At 56.6% G+C, this 14,017-nt stretch overlaps 1 protein-coding gene across 1 annotated transcript in view; it reads right to left on the bottom strand.

The window, feature by feature from the left end:
* LOC122545448 (sodium/potassium-transporting ATPase subunit alpha-2) overlaps positions 1-14,017 on the bottom strand; it is a 415,006-nt gene that overhangs the window by 9,984 nt on the left and 391,005 nt on the right. The window lies entirely within an intron of this gene.

The raw sequence follows: 14,017 nt of genomic DNA, 5'->3' as shown, positions 1-14,017 counted from the left end.
AGTGAGGAGTGAGTGAGGGACTGGGAGTGAGACTGAGTGGGGGGTGAGTGAGCGACTGGGAGTGAGACAGTGAATGGGGAGTGAGTGAGGGACTGGGAGTGAGACAGTGAGTGGGGAGTGAGAGACGGACTGGAGTAAGACAGTGAGTGGGGAGTGAGTGAGGGACTGGAGTAAGACAGTGAGTGGGGAGTGAGTGAGGGACTGGGAGTGAGATAGTGAGTGGGGAGTGAGAGAGGGACTGGAGTGAGACAGTGAGTGGGGAGTGAGTGAGGGACTGGGAGTGAGACAGTGAGTGGGGAGTGAGTGAGGGACTGGGAGTGAGATAGTGAGTGGGGAGTGAGTGAGGGGCTGGGAGTGAGACAGTGATTGGGGAGTGAGAGAGGGACTGGAGTGAGACAGTGAGTGGGGAGTGAGTGAGGGATTGGGAGTGAGACAGTGAGTGGGGAGTGAGAGAGGGACTGGAGTAAGACAGTGAGTGGGGAGTGAGTGAGGAACTGGGAGTAAGACAGTGAGTGGAGAGTGAGTGAGGGACTGGGAGTGAGATAGTGAGTGGGGAGTGAGTGAGGGTCTGGGAGTGAAACAGCGAGTGAGGGAGTGAGTGAGGGACTGGGAGTGAAACAGTGAGGGAGTGAGTGAGTGAGGGACTGGGAGTGAGACTGAGTGGGGGAGTGAGTGAGGGACTGGGAGTGAGATAGTGGGGAGTGAATGAGGGACTGGGAGTGAGATAGTGAGTGGGAAGTGAGTGAGGGTCTGGGAGAGAGTTAGTGAGTGGGGAGTGTGAGGGACTGCGAGTGAGATAGTGAGTGGGGAGTGAGATAGTGAGTGGGGAGTGAGTGAGTGGGGAGTGAGTGAGAGACTGGGAGTGAGTGAGGGACTGGGATGAGATAGTGGGGAGTGAGTGGGGAGTGAGTGAGGGACTGGGAGTGAGACAGTGAGTGGGGAGTGAGTGAGGGACTGGGAGTGAGTGAGGGACTGGGAGTGAGACAGTGAGTGGGGAGTGAGTGAGGGACTGGGAGCGGGATAGTGAGTGGGGAGTGAGTGAGGGACTGGGAGTGAGATAGTGAGTGGGGAGTGAGTGAGGGACTGCGAGTGAGATAGTTGAGAGGGGAGTGAGTGAGGAACTGGGAGTAAGACAGTGAGTGGAGAGTGAGAGATGGACTGGGAGTGAGTGACTGGGGGAGTGAGTGAGGGACTGGGAGTGAAACAGCGAGTGAGGGAGTGAGTGAGGGACTGGGAGTGAAACAGTGAGGGAGTGAGTGAGTGAGGGACTGGGAGTGAGACAGTGAGTGGGGGAGTGAGTGAGGGCCTGGGAGTGAGATAGTGAGTGGGGAGTGTGAGGGACTGCGAGTGAGATAGTGAGACAGTGAGTGGGGAGTGAGTGAGGGACTGGGAGTGAGTGAGGGACTGGGAGTGAGATAGTGGGGAGTGAGTGAGGGTGTGGGAGTTAGACAGTGAGTGGGGAGTGAGTGAGGGACTGGGAGCGAGATAGTGAGTGGGGGAGTGAGTGAGGGACTGGGAGTGAGATAGTGAGTGGGGAGTGAGTGAGGGACTGCGAGTGAGATAGTTGAGTGGGGAGTGAGTGAGGAACTGGGAGTAAGACAGTGAGTGGAGAGTGAGAGATGGACTGGGAGTGAGTGACTGGGGGAGTGAGTGAGGGACTGGGAGTGAGATAGTGAGTGGGGAGTGAGTGAGGGACTGGGAGTGAAACAGCAAGTGAGGGAGTAAGTGAGTGAGGGACTGGGAGTGAGATAGTGAGTGGGGAGTGAGTGAGGGTCTGGGAGAGAGATAGTGAGTGGGGAGTGTGAGGGACTGCGAGTGAGATAGTGAGTGGGGAGTGAGTGAGTGGGGAGTGAGATAGTGAGTGGGGAGTGAGTGAGGATCTGGGAGTGAGACAGTGAGTGGGGAGTGAGTGAAGGACTGGGAGTGAGATGGTGTGTGAAGGGAGTGAGTTAGGGACTGGGAGTGAGACAGTGAGTGAGGGACTGGGAGTGAGACAGTGAGTGAGTGACTGGGAGTAAGATAGTGAGTGGGGAGTGAGTGAGGGACTGGGAGTGAGACAGTGAGTGTGGGAGTGAGGGACTGGGAGTGAGATAGTGAGTGAGTGAATGTGAGTGAGATAGTGAGTGAGTGAGCGAGGGAATGGGAGTGAGACAGTGAGGGTCTGGGAGTCAGAAAGTGAGTGGGGGAGTGAGAAAGGGACTGGGAGTGAGACAGTGAGTGGAGAGTGAGTGAGGGTCTGGGAGCGAAATAGTGAGTGGGGAGTGAGTGAGGGACTGGGAGCGAGATAGAGAGTGGGGGAGGGAGTGAGGGTCTGGGAGTGAGACTGAGTGGGGAGTGAGTGAGGGACTGGGAGTGAGATAGTGAGTGGGGAGTGAGAGATGGACTGGGAGTGAGTGACTGGGGGAGTGAGTGAGGGACTGGGAGTGAGATAGTGAGTGGGGAGTGAGTGAGGAACTGGGAGTGAGTGACTGGGGGAGTGAGTGAAGGACTGGGAGTGAGATAGTGAGTGGGGAGTGAGTGAGGAACTGGGAGTGAGTGACTGGGGGAGCGAGTGAGGGACTGGGAGTGAGATAGTGAGTGGGGGAGTGAGTGAGGGACTGGGAGTGAAACAGCGAGTGAGGGAGTGAGTGAGGGACTGGGAGTGAGACAGTGAGTGCGGGAGTGAGTGAGGGACTGGGAATGAGATAGTGAGTGGGGAGTGAGTGAGGGACTGGGAGTGAGACAGTGAGGGAGTGAGTGAGTGAGGGACTGGGAGTGAGACAGTGAGTGGGGAGTGTGTGAGGGACTGGGAGTGAGACAGTGAGTGGGGGAGTGAGTGAGGATTTGGGAGTGAGATAGTGAGTGGGGAGTGAGTGAGGGACTGGGAGTGAGACTGAGTGGGGGGTGAGTGAGCGACTGGGAGTGAGACAGTGAATGGGGAGTCAGTGAGGGACTGGGAGTGAGACAGTGAGTGGGGAGTGAGTGAGGATCTGGGAGTGAGATAGTGAGTGGGGAGTGAGTGAGGGACTGGGAGTGAGACAGAGAGTGGGGAGTGAGTGAGGGACTGGGAGTGAGACTGAGTGGGGGGTGAGTGAGCGACTGGGAGTGAAACAGCAAGTGAGGGAGTAAGTGAGTGAGGGACTGGGAGTGAGATAGTGGGGAGTGAGTGAGGGTGTGGGAGTTAGACAGTGAGTGGGGAGTGAGTGAGGGACTGGGAGCGAGATAGTGAGTGGGGGAGTGAGTGAGGGACTGGGAGTGAGATAGTGAGTGGGGAGTGAGTGAGGGACTGCGAGTGAGATAGTTGAGTGGGGAGTGAGTGAGGAACTGGGAGTAAGACAGTGAGTGGAGAGTGAGAGATGGACTGGGAGTGAGTGACTGGGGGAGTGAGTGAGGGACTGGGAGTGAGATAGTGAGTGGGGAGTGAGTGAGGGACTGGGAGTGAAACAGCAAGTGAGGGAGTAAGTGAGTGAGGGACTGGGAGTGAGATAGTGAGTGGGGAGTGAGTGAGGGTCTGGGAGAGAGATAGTGAGTGGGGAGTGTGAGGGACTGCGAGTGAGATAGTGAGTGGGGAGTGAGTGAGTGGGGAGTGAGATAGTGAGTGGGGAGTGAGTGAGGATCTGGGAGTGAGACAGTGAGTGGGGAGTGAGTGAAGGACTGGGAGTGAGATGGTGTGTGAAGGGAGTGAGTTAGGGACTGGGAGTGAGACAGTGAGTGAGGGACTGGGAGTGAGACAGTGAGTGAGTGAATGGGAGTGAGATAGTGAGTGGGGAGTGAGTGAGGGACTGGGAGTGAGACAGTGAGTGTGGGAGTGAGGGACTGGGAGTGAGATAGTGAGTGAGTGAATGTGAGTGAGATAGTGAGTGAGCGAGGGAATGGGAGTGAGACAGTGAGGGTCTGGGAGTCAGAAAGTGAGTGGGGGAGTGAGAAAGGGACTGGGAGTGAGACAGTGAGTGGAGAGTGAGTGAGGGTCTGGGAGCGAAATAGTGAGTGGGGAGTGAGTGAGGGACTGGGAGTGAGTGAGGGACTGGGAGCGAGATAGAGAGTGGGGGAGGGAGTGAGGGTCTGGGAGTGAGACTGAGTGGGGAGTGAGTGAGGGACTGGGAGTGAGAAAGTGAGTGGGGAGTGAGAGATGGACTGGGAGTGAGTGACTGGGGGAGTGAGTGAGGGACTGGGAGTGAGATAGTGAGTGGGGAGTGAGTGAGGAACTGGGAGTGAGTGACTGGGGGGGTGAGTGAAGGACTGGGAGTGAGATAGTGAGTGGGGAGTGAGTGAGGAACTGGGAGTGAGTGACTGGGGGAGCGAGTGAGTGACTGGGGGAGCGAGTGAGGGACTGGGAGTGAGATAGTGAGTGGGGGAGTGAGTGAGGGACTGGGAGTGAAACAGCGAGTGAGGGAGTGAGTGAGGGACTGGGAGTGAGACAGTGAGTGCGGGAGTGAGTGAGGGACTGGGAATGAGATAGTGAGTGGGGAGTGAGTGAGGGACTGGGAGTGAGACAGTGAGGGAGTGAGTGAGTGAGGGACTGGGAGTGAGACAGTGAGTGGGGAGTGTGTGAGGGACTGGGAGTGAGACAGTGAGTGGGGGAGTGAGTGAGGATTTGGGAGTGAGATAGTGAGTGGGGAGTGAGTGAGGGACTGGGAGTGAGACTGAGTGGGGGGTGAGTGAGCGACTGGGAGTGAGACAGTGAATGGGGAGTCAGTGAGGGACTGGGAGTGAGACAGTGAGTGGGGAGTGAGTGAGGATCTGGGAGTGAGATAGTGAGTGGGGAGTGAGTGAGGGACTGGGAGTGAGACAGAGAGTGGGGAGTGAGTGAGGGACTGGGAGTGAGACTGAGTGGGGGGTGAGTGAGCGACTGGGAGTGAGACAGTGAGTGGGGAGTGAGTGAGGGACTGGGAGTGAGACAGTGACTGGGGGAGTGAGTGAGACAGTGAGTGGGGAGTGAGTGAGACAGTGAGTGGGGAGTGAGTGAGGGACTGGGAGTGAGACAGAGAGTGGGGAGTGAGTGAGGGACTGGGAGTGAGTGACTGGGGGAGTGAGTGAGGGACTGGGAGCGAAATAGTGAGTAGGGAGTGAGTGAGGGACTGGGAGTGAGACAGTGAGTGGGGAGTGAGTGAGGGACTGGGAGTGAGTGAGGGACTGGGAGTGAGATAGTGGGGAGTGAGTGAGGGTCTGGGAGTGAGACAGTGAGTGGGGAGTGAGTGAGGGACTGGGAGCGAGATAGTGAGTGGGGGAGTGAGTGAGGGACTGAAAGTGAGTAAGGGACTGGGAGTGAGATAGTGAGTGGGGAGTGAGAGAGGGACTGGAGTGAGACAGTGAGTGGGGAGTGAGTGCGGGACTGGGAGTGAGACAGTGACTGGGGGAGTGAGTGAGGGTCTGGGAGTGAGACAGTGAGTGAGGAGTGAGTGAGACAGTGAGTGGGGAGTGAGTGAGGGACTGGGAGTGAGTGACTGGGGGAGTGAGTGAGGGACTGGGAGTGAGACAGTGAGTGAGGGTCTGGGAGCGAAATAGTGAGTGGGGAGTGAGTGTGGGACTGGGAGTGAGACAGTGAGTGGGGAGTGAGTGAGGGACTGGGAGTGAGTGAGGGACTGGGAGTGAGATAGTGGGGAGTGAGTGAGGGTCTGGGAGTGAGACAGTGAGTGGGGAGTGAGTGAGGGACTGGGAGCGAGATAGTGAGTGGGGGAGTGAGTGAGGGACTGAAAGTGAGTGAGGGACTGGGAGTGAGATAGTGAGTTGGGAGTGAGTGAGGGACTGCGAGTGAGATAGGTGAGAGGGGAGTGAGTGAGGAACTGGGAGTAAGACAGTGAGTGGAGAGTGAGAGATGGACTGGGAGTGAGTGACTGGGGGAGTGAGTGAGGGACTGGGAGTGAAACAGCGAGTGAGGGAGTGAGTGAGGGACTGGGAGTGAAACAGTGAGGGAGTGAGTGAGTGAGGGACTGGGAGTGAGACAGTGAGTGGGGGAGTGAGTGAGGGACTGGGAGTGAGATAGTGGGGAGTGAGTGAGGGACTGGGAGTGAGATAGTGAGTGGGGAGTGAGTGAGGGTCTGGGAGAGAGATAGTGAGTGGGGAGTGTGAGGGACTGCGAGTGAGATAGTGAGTGGGGAGTGAGATAGTGAGTGGGGAGTGAGTGAGTGGGGAGTGAGTGAGTGGGGAGTGAGACAGTGAGTGGGGAGTGAGTGAGGGACTGGGAGTGAGATAGTGGGGAGTGAGTGAGGGTCTGGGAGTGAGACAGTGAGTGGGGAGTGAGTGAGGGACTGGGAGCGAGATAGTGAGTGGGGGAGTGAGTGAGGGACTGAGAGTGAGTGAGGGACTGGGAGTGAGATAGTGAGTGGGGAGTGAGTGAGGGACTGGGAGTGAAACAGTGAGGGAGTGAGTGAGTGAGGGACTGGGAGTGAGACAGTGAGTGGGGGAGTGAGTGAGGGACTGGGAGTGAGATAGTGGGGAGTGAGTGAGGGACTGGGAGTGAGATAGTGAGTGGGGAGTGAGTGAGGGTCTGGGAGAGAGATAGTGAGTGGGGAGTGTGAGGGACTGCGAGTGAGATAGTGAGTGGGGAGTGAGATAGTGAGTGGGGAGTGAGTGAGTGGGGAGTGAGTGAGTGGGGAGTGAGACAGTGAGTGGGGAGTGAGTGAGGGACTGGGAGTGAGATAGTGGGGAGTGAGTGAGGGTCTGGGAGTGAGACAGTGAGTGGGGAGTGAGTGTGGGACTGGGAGCGAGATAGTGAGTGGGGGAGTGAGTGAGGGACTGAGAGTGAGTGAGGGACTGGGAGTGAGATAGTGAGTGGGGAGTGAGTGAGGGTCTGGGAGAGAGATAGTGAGTGGGGAGTGTGAGGGACTGCGAGTGAGATAGTTGAGTGGGGAGTGAGATAGTGAGTGGGGAGTGAGTGAGTGGGGAGTGAGACAGTGAGTGGGGAGTGAGTGAGGGTCTGGGAGTGAGACATTGAGTGGGGAGTGAGTGAGGGACTGGGAGCGAGATAGTGAGTGTGGGAGTGAGTGAGGGACTGGGAGTGAGATAGTGAGTGGGGAGTGAGTGAGGGACTGCGAGTGAGATAGTTGAGTGGGGAGTGAGTGAGGAACTGGGAGTAAGACAGTGAGTGGAGAGTGAGAGATGGACTGGGAGTGAGTGACTGGGGAAGTGAGTGAGGGACTGGGAGTGAGATAGTGAGTGGGGAGTGAGTGAGGGACTGGGAGTGAAACAGCGAGTGAGGGAGTGAGTGAGGGACTGGGAGTGAGACAGTGAGTGAGGGACTGGGAGTGAGATAGTGAGTGGGGAGTGAGTGAGGGACTGCGAGTGAGATAGTGAGTGGGGAGTGAAATAGTGAGTGGGGAGTGAGTGAGGGACTGGGAGTGAGATAGTGAGTGGGGAGTGAGTGAGGATCTGGGAGTGAGACAGTGAGTGGGGAGTGAGTGAGGATCTGGGAGTGAGACAGTGAGTGGGGAGTGAGTGAGGATCTGGGAGTGAGACAGTGAGTGGGGAGTGAGTGAAGGACTGGGAGTGAGATGGTGTGTGAAGGGAGTGAGTTAGGGACTGGGAGTGAGACAGTGAGTGAGGGACTGGGAGTGAGATAGTGAGTGAGTGAATGGGAGTGAGATAGTGAGTGTGGAGTGAGTGAGGGACTGGGAGTGAGACGGTGAGTGTGGGAGTGAGGGACTGGGAGTGAGATAGTGAGTGAATGTGAGTGAGATAGTGAGTGAGTGAGCGAGGGAATGGGAGTGAGACAGTGAGGGTCTGGGAGTCAGAAAGTGAGTGGGGGAGTGAGTGAGGGACTGGGAGTGAGACAGTGAGTGGAGAGTGAGTGAGGGTCTGGGAGCGAAATAGTGAGTGGGGAGTGAGTGAGGGACTTGGAGTGAGTGAGGGACTGGGAGCGAGATAGAGAGTGGGGGAGTGAGTGAGGGACTGAGAGTGAGTGAGGGACTGGGAGTGAGATAGTGGGGTGTGAGTGAGGGTCTGGGAGTGAGACTGAGTGGGGAGTGAGTGAGGGACTGGGAGTGAGATAGTGAGTGAGGAGTGAGTGAGGGACTGCGAGTGAGATAGTTGAGTGGGGAGTGAGTGAGGAACTGGGAGTGAGACAGTGAGTGAGGAGTGAGTGAGGGACTGCGAGTGAGATAGTTGAGTGGGGAGTGAGTGAGGAACTGGGAGTGAGACAGTGAGTGGGGAGTGAGAGATGGACTGGGAGTGAGTGACTGGGGGAGTGAGTGAGGTACTGGGAGTGAGATAGTGAGTGGGGAGTGAGTGAGGAACTGGGAGTGAGTGACTGGGGGAGCGAGTGAGGGACTGGGAGTGAGATAGTGAGTGGGGGAGTGAGTGAGGGACTGGGAGTGAAACAGCGAGTGAGGGAGTGAGTGAGGGACTGGGAGTGAGACAGTGAGTGCGGGAGTGAGTGAGGGACTGGGAGTGAGATAGTGAGTGGGGAGTGAGTGAGGGACTGGGAGTGAGACAGTGAGGGATTGAGTGAGTGAGGGACTGGGAGTGAGACAGAGAGTGGGGAGTGAGTGAGGGACTGGGAGTGAGACTGAGTGGGGGGTGAGTGAGCGACTGGGAGTGAGACAGTGAGTGGGGAGTGAGTGAGGGACTGGGTGTGAGTGAGGGACTGGGAGTGAGATAGGGGGGAGTGAGTGAGGGTGTGGGAGTGAGACAGTGAGTGGGGAGTGAGTGAGGGACTGGGAGCGAGATAGTGAGTGGGGGAGTGAGTGAGGGACTGAAAGTGAGTGAGGGACTGGGAGTGAGATAGTGAGTGGGGAGTGAGAGAGGGACTGGAGGGAGACAGTTGAGAGGGGAGTGAGTGCGGGACTGGGAGTGAGACAGTGACTGGGGGAGTGAGTGAGGGTCTGGGAGTAAGACAGTGAGTGAGGAGTGAGTGAGACAGTGAGTGGGGAGTGAGTGAGGGACTGGGAGTGAGGGACTGGGAGTGAGACAGTGAGTGAGGGTCTGGGAGCGAAATAGTGAGTGGGGAGTGAGTGAGGGACTGGGAGTGAGTGAGGGACTGGGAGTGAGATAGTGAGTGGGGAGTGAGTGAGGGACTGGGAGTGAGGTAGTGAGTGGGGAGTGTGAGGGACTGCGAGTGAGATAGTGAGTGGGGAGTGAGTGAGGATCTGGGAGTGAGATAGTGAGTGGGGAGTGAGTGAGGATCTGGGAGTGAGATAGTGGGTGGGGAGTGAGTGAGGATCTGGGAGTGAGAATGTGAGTGGGGAGTGAGTGAGGATCTGGGAGTGAGATAGTGAGTGGGGAGTGAGTGAGGGACTGGGAGTGAGATAGTGAGTGAAGGGAGTGAGTGAGGAACTGGGAGTGAGAAAGGAACTGGGAGTGAGAAAGTGAGTGAAGGAGTGAGGTAGGGAATGGGAGTGAGACAGTGAGTGAGGGACTGGGAGTGAGATAGTGAGTGAGTGAATGGGAGTGAGATAGTTAGTGGGGAGTGAGTGAGGATCTGGGAGTGAGATAGTGTGTGGGGAAGTGAGTGAGGGACTGTGAGTGAGACAGTGAGTGTGGGAGTGAGGGACTGGGAGTGAGATAGTGAGTGAGTGAATGGGAGTGAGACAGAGAGTGGGGGGGTGAGTGAGGGACTGGGAGTGAAACAGTGAGTGAGGGACTGGGAGTGAGACAGTGAGTGGGGAGTGAGTGAGGATCTGGGAGTGAGATAGTGAGTGGGGAGTGAGTGAGGATCTGGGAGTGAGACAGTGAGTGAGGGACTGGTAGTGAGATAGTGAGTGAATGGGAGTGAGATAGTGAGTGAGTGATCGAGGGAATGGGAGTGAGACAGTGAGTGGGGAGTGAGTGAGGGTCTGGGAGTGAGATAGTGAGTGGGGGAGTGAGTGAGGGACTGGGAGTGAGTGAGGGACTGGGAGTGAGATAGTGAGTGGGGAGTGAGAGAGGGACTGGAGGGAGACAGTTGAGAGGGGAGTGAGTGCGGGACTGGGAGTGAGACAGTGACTGGGGGAGTGAGTGAGGGTCTGGGAGTGAGACAGTGAGTGAGGAGTGAGTGAGACAGTGAGTGGGGAGTGAGTGAGGGACTGGGAGTGAGGGACTGGGAGTGAGACAGTGAGTGAGGGTCTGGGAGCGAAATAGTGAGTGGGGAGTGAGTGAGGGACTGGGAGTGAGTGAGGGACTGGGAGTGAGATAGTGAGTGGGGAGTGAGTGAGGGACTGGGAGTGAGGTAGTGAGTGGGGAGTGTGAGGGACTGCGAGTGAGATAGTGAGTGGGGAGTGAGTGAGGATCTGGGAGTGAGATAGTGAGTGGGGAGTGAGTGAGGATCTGGGAGTGAGATAGTGGGTGGGGAGTGAGTGAGGATCTGGGAGTGAGATAGTGAGTGGGGAGTGAGTGAGGATCTGGGAGTGAGATAGTGAGTGGGGAGTGAGTGAGGGACTGGGAGTGAGATAGTGAGTGAAGGGAGTGAGTGAGGAACTGGGAGTGAGAAAGGAACTGGGAGTGAGAAAGTGAGTGAAGGAGTGAGGTAGGGAATGGGAGTGAGACAGTGAGTGAGGGACTGGGAGTGAGATAGTGAGTGAGTGAATGGGAGTGAGATAGTTAGTGGGGAGTGAGTGAGGATCTGGGAGTGAGATAGTGTGTGGGGAAGTGAGTGAGGGACTGTGAGTGAGACAGTGAGTGTGGGAGTGAGGGACTGGGAGTGAGATAGTGAGTGAGTGAATGGGAGTGAGACAGAGAGTGGGGGGGTGAGTGAGGGACTGGGAGTGAAACAGTGAGTGAGGGACTGGGAGTGAGACAGTGAGTGGGGAGTGAGTGAGGATCTGGGAGTGAGATAGTGAGTGGGGAGTGAGTGAGGATCTGGGAGTGAGACAGTGAGTGAGGGACTGGTAGTGAGATAGTGAGTGAATGGGAGTGAGATAGTGAGTGAGTGATCGAGGGAATGGGAGTGAGACAGTGAGTGGGGAGTGAGTGAGGGTCTGGGAGTGAGATAGTGAGTGGGGGAGTGAGTGAGGGACTGGGAGTGAGACAGTGAGTGGGGAGTGAGTGAGGGACTGGGAGTGAGACAGTGAGTGGGGAGTGAGTGAGGGACTGGGAGTGAGATAGTGAGTGGGGAGTGTGAGGGACTGCGAGTGAGATAGTGAGTGGGGAGTGAGGTAGTGAGTGGGGAGTGAGTGAGGGACTGGGAGTGAGATAGTGAGTGGGGAGTGAGTGAGGATCTGGGAGTGAGACAGTGAGTGGGGAGTGAGTGAGGGACTGGGAGTGAGATAGTGAGTGAGGGTCTGGGAATGAGATAGTGAGTGAGGGTCTGGGAGTGAGATAGTGAGTGAAGGAGTGAGTTAGGGAATGGGAGTAAGACAGTGAGTGAGAGACTGGGAGTGAGATAGTGAGTGAGTGTATGGGAGTGAGATAGTGAGTGGGGAGTGAGTGAGGAACTGGGAGTGAGACAGTGAGTGTGGGAGTGAGGGACTGGGATTGAGATAGTGAGTGAGTCAATGGGAGTGAGATAGTGAGTGAGTGAGCGAGGGAATGGGAGTGAGACAGTGGATGGGGAGTGAGTGAGGGTCTGGGAGTGAGATAGTGATGGGGAGTGAGTGAGGGTCTGGGAGTGAGATAGATTGGGGAGTGAGTGAGGGACTGGGAGTGAGACAGTGAGGGGGGGAGTGAGTGAGGGACTGGGGGTGAGATAGATTGGGGAGTGAGTGAGGGACTGGGGGTGAGATAGATTGGGGAGTGAGTGAGGGACTGGGGGTGAGATAGATTGGGGAGTGAGTGAGGGACTGCGAGTGAGATAGTGAGTGGGGAGTGAGTGAGGGACTGCGAGTGAGATAGTGAGTGAAGGGAGTGAGTGAGGGAATGGGAGTGAGACAGTGAGTGAAGGAGTGAGTTAGGGAATGGGAGTGAGACAGTGAGTGAAGGAGTGAGTTAGGGAATGGGAGTGAGACAGTGAGTGAAGAGTGAGACAGTGAGTGAGTGACTGGGAGTGAGATAGTGAGTGAGTGTATGGGAGTGAGATAGTGAGTGGGGAGTGAGTGAGGAATTGGGAGTGAGATAGTGTGTGGGGAAGTGAGTGAGGGACTGGGAGTGAGACAGTGAGTGTGGGAGTGAGGGACTGGGAGTGAGATAGTGAGTGAGTGAGCGAGGAACTGGGAGTGAGACAGTGAGTGTGGGAGTGAGGGACTGGGAGTGAGATAGTGAGTGAATCAATGGGAGTGAGATAGTGAGTGAGTGAGCGAGGAACTGGGAGTGAGACAGTGAGTGGGGAGTGAGTGAGGGACTGGGAGTGAGATAGTGAGTGAAGGGAGTGAGTGAGGGAATGGGAGTGAGACAGTGAGTGAAGGAGTGAGTTAGGGACTGGGAGTGAGACAGTGAGTGAGGGACTGGGAGTGAGATAGTGAGTGAGTGAGCGAGGGAATGGGAGTGAGATAGTGAGTGGGGAGTGAGTGAGGGACTGGGAGTGAGGTAGAGAGTAGGGAGTGAGAGTGAGGGACTGGGAGTGAGATAGTGAGTGAGGGACTGGGAGTGAGATAGTGAGTGGGGACTGAGTGAGGGACTGGGGGTGAGACAGTGAGAGGGGGAGTGAGTGACTGGGAGTGAGTGAGTGGAGTGTGAGTGGGACTGGGAGTGAGATAGTGAGTGAATGAGTGAGGGAATGGGAGTGAATGAGTGGGGAGTGATTGTGTGACTGGGAGTGAGACAGTGAGTGGGGAGTGAGTGAGGGACTGGGGGTGAGACGGTGAGTGGGGAGTGAGTGAGTGAATGGGAGTGAGTGGGGAGTGAGTGAGGGAATGGGAGTGAGACAGTGAGAGGGGGAGTGAGTGACTGGGAGTGAGTGAGTGGGGTGTGAGTGGGACTGGGAGTGAGATAGTGAGTGAGTGAGTGAGGGAATGGGAGTGAATGAGTGGGGAGTGATTGTGTGACTGGGAGTGAGACAGTGAATGGGGAGTGAGGGACTGGGAGTGGGATAGTGAGTGGGGAGCGAGTGAGGGACTGGGAGTGAGATAGTGAGTGGGGAGTGAGGGACTGGGAGTGAGATAGTGAGTGGGGAGTGAGGGACTGGGAGTGAGACAGTGAGTGGGGAGTGAGGGACTGGGAGTGAGACAGTGAGTGGGGAGTGTGGGAGTGGGATAGTTGGTGGGGAGCGAGTGAGGGACTGGGAGTGAGATAGTGAGTGGGGAGTGAGTGAGGGACTGGGAGTGAGATAGTGAGTGGGGAGTGAGTGAGGGACTGGGGGTGAGACGGTGAGTGGGGAGTGAGTGAGTGAATGGGAGTGAGTGGGGAGTGAGTGAGGGAATGGGAGTGAGACAGTGAGAGGGGGAGTGAGTGACTGGGAGTGAGTGAGTGGGGTGTGAGTGGGACTGGGAGTGAGATAGTGAGTGAGTGAGGGAATGGGAGTGAATGAGTGGGGAGTGATTGTGGGACTGGGAGTGAGACAGTGAGTGGGGAGTGAGGGACTGGGAGTGGGATAGTGAGTGGGGAGTGAGGGACTGGGAGTGAGATAGTGAGTGGGGAGTGAGGGACTGGGAGTGAGATAGTGAGTGGGGAGTGAGGGACTGGGAGTGAGACAGTGAGTGGGGAGTGTGGGAGTGGGATAGTTGGTGGGCAGCGAGTGAGGGACTGGGAGTGAGATAGTGAGTGGGGAGTGAGTGAGGGACTGGGAGTGAGATAGTGAGTGGGGAGTGAGTGAGGGACTGGGGGTGAGACGTTGAGTGGGGAGTGAATGAGGGACTGGGAGTGAGACAGTGAGTGGGGAATGAGAGGGACTGGGAGTGAGTCAGGAAGTGAGTGATGCACTGGGGGTGAGATAGTGAGTGAGGGACTGGGGGTGAGATAGTGATTGAGGATGGGAGTGAGATTGTGGGGAGTGAGTGAGGGAATGGGAGTGGGACAGTGAGTGAGGGGCTGGGAGTGAGACAGTGAGAGAGGAGTGAATGAGGGACTGGGAGTGAGACAGTGAGTGAGGGACTGGGAGTGAGACAGTGAGAGAGGAGTGAGTGAGGGACTGGGAGTGAGACAGTGAGTGAGGGACTGGGAGTGAGATAGTGAGTGAGATAGTGAGTGGGGAGTGAGAGTGAGGGAATCGGAGTGAGACAGTGAGTGGGGGAATGAGTGACTGGGAGTGAGTGGG

Source organism: Chiloscyllium plagiosum, unplaced genomic scaffold (assembly GCF_037043375.1).
Source record: "Chiloscyllium plagiosum isolate Xiang-an unplaced genomic scaffold, Cpla_swu_hap1 HiC_scaffold_40, whole genome shotgun sequence".
Classification (NCBI taxonomy): domain Eukaryota; kingdom Metazoa; phylum Chordata; class Chondrichthyes; order Orectolobiformes; family Hemiscylliidae; genus Chiloscyllium; species Chiloscyllium plagiosum.
This window is presented reverse-complemented; position numbering and strand designations above follow the sequence as displayed.